Below are 2,380 nucleotides of genomic sequence, written 5' to 3'. Positions count from 1 at the left end.
TGGATGTGACCTGTGTACCAGTAATTGATAACTCATAGTCTCGTCTTTATTTCTATTATAGGTTTGGTTATGAAGGTCCAATTAATTAATAGTAATTGGAGGACCGTTAATGTCTGTTTTTCATGAGGATAAATTGGTGGGAACGCTTCCCCACCCCCAAAAAACCGAAGAAAATGTATCTAAGCTTGTTACAATGTAAAATAATGATCATTTTAGTTAATTTCGTTAGAACTTTTATTCTTTTTTTGTCACTTTAAATCCTATATTTTAGATAAAAGTTTTCACGGGTGCTCACAATTTTGCAAAGAATCATGTCATTTCTAAGAAAACAAAAGAAATCTTTTATACACACATCATATCAGAACCAAAATTTTTGGGTTTGTTCGTTACCAAACAAGCATTTTCTTCGTTACCACACAAACAATAAGAGTAAGCCAAGTCTCATGGCCACGTCTTCCATCTGAATTGAAAAAATTTCCTAAATTTGTAAAACGTGACAAAACTGTCACATACAAACATTTCTTACCTAATATTCTTCCCAAAAAAAAAAAAAAGTAGGCTCTTGGTTTTTTAGCATAAACCACGTTTACAAATTTGAAATTTCAAGTTGATTTGAATGATTGTCCTTCCACCGAAAAGGCTGTGTACACGCTTAATTTGATCAAAACGCTACGTGTACCAAACTCACACACACTCCATGCAATACGTATATATTGGACAAAAAAATAAAACTCTAAAGGTGCGTTTATTATACTAAACTATCGCGAACTAGATTATCTTATGAGACTAAGTTGAACTGGCTTAGAATAGACTACGCTGAACTGATTTAGTGAAGGATTTGATGCAGTGTCAGACTAACAAGCAGAATAATAATAATAAAAAAGAGGATCAATGATGTATAAAAAAATATTAAATGTAATTTGCTTCATTCCAACACCAAAGTAGCAGAACTCCAATCAACAAACAGAGGTACAAAGCTAAATATAAGCAATTCCGAACTGAGGTACAAAGCTAAATATAAGCAATTCTTGAAAAAAAAATTGAGAAATCAATGAAACAATTCCAAAAAAATATAACAGGTGAATTTGAGCCATTTATCCTTTACACTCACAATTCTTATAATCAGATTTCAACTTCTAACTACAAACTAAAACAAGGATGAGAGCTTTATATTGGAACAACAAAACCAAACTAGAACGAGTTCTTTCTTGTTCTAGTTTTCCTTTACACTCCCATTTCTTGTCCCTTCTTTTTGGGCTCATTTGAAATGGATGACAAAAAAGGAGACACAACCACGAAGAACCTACAACAACAAATCCTAATTCATATCATTCAACCTGTTATTTCTCTTCAGCTTAGGCTTGTTATTGCAATAACGAGCAAATAGATCCCAACAGTTATGCAAAACAATTTTCCCCGGCTGAGAAAAAGAACACTGGCGGACACAAGTTGATGCCATAAATATGTAATGTTTCCATATAACAAAAACCTGAGGAAGTATGATTGTATAATACTTATTTTAAGCACAGAACATTGAGCAAAGAACTAAAAATTAACTCCATTATCCACTCCAAGTGCCAGATTTTAATCCAAAAATTAATGAAATCTGGACTAACATAATTTTATCAAACCCAATTAACAAAAAACTGATTAACAAGTCGGTGGGGGCTAAAGAAGGTGGTCGGTGATGGAGCTAGAGCTGGAGTTGCAAGGGAGGGCGTTGCTGCCCTTTTTGGAGCTGCAACTGCACAAGTTTGCGATTGAATCAAAATTATCATCAATCAATTTACCAGGCAGGGTTGAATTTTAAGAATTTGATAGTGTTTGGGCCCAAAATATTGGTTTGGGCCGCGCTTAGGATTGTTCTCGGCCCGGAAGCGTTGCTCAGGGGCCAGCCGTGTCCTATTAGGATGGGGTGGTTGAATCCTGATATAATAAGAAGTCTCGGCATGATAAGGATGTTGAAACTTGGGAATGAATAAGGCCTGATAAGGGGTTGAGTTCAAAGTCCTAATAGGAGTAGGACTGGCTGAGATAAGATTGGATCGGGGTAAAGAGTCCTAATCCGAGTGTAGTTTTGATTCGATCAGAAATAGGTTTGCTACTATAAATAGAGGGAGGAGTGCATCATTGAAGGTCCCCTCCAATTCAACACACAAATTGCCCTGTGCAAACCCTCACTCTACGCGAAACCTCTAAACAACCTTGAGATTTTTGTTTTCTTTTTCGCCAACACATCTTCAGTTTGGATAAACAGCACTGTGAAGGCAACTGGCGAACATCTTTAGTTTGGATAAACAACATTGTTGCCGTAGAATCAGCCGACCCCGGAGCACCTTCAATTTGGATAAACAGCACTGCGTCGAGGCCGACTGGTTAT

This window comes from Malus sylvestris, chromosome 3 (genome assembly GCF_916048215.2).
Source record: "Malus sylvestris chromosome 3, drMalSylv7.2, whole genome shotgun sequence".
Lineage (NCBI taxonomy): Eukaryota > Viridiplantae > Streptophyta > Magnoliopsida > Rosales > Rosaceae > Malus > Malus sylvestris.
Note: the sequence above shows the minus strand (reverse complement) of the source record.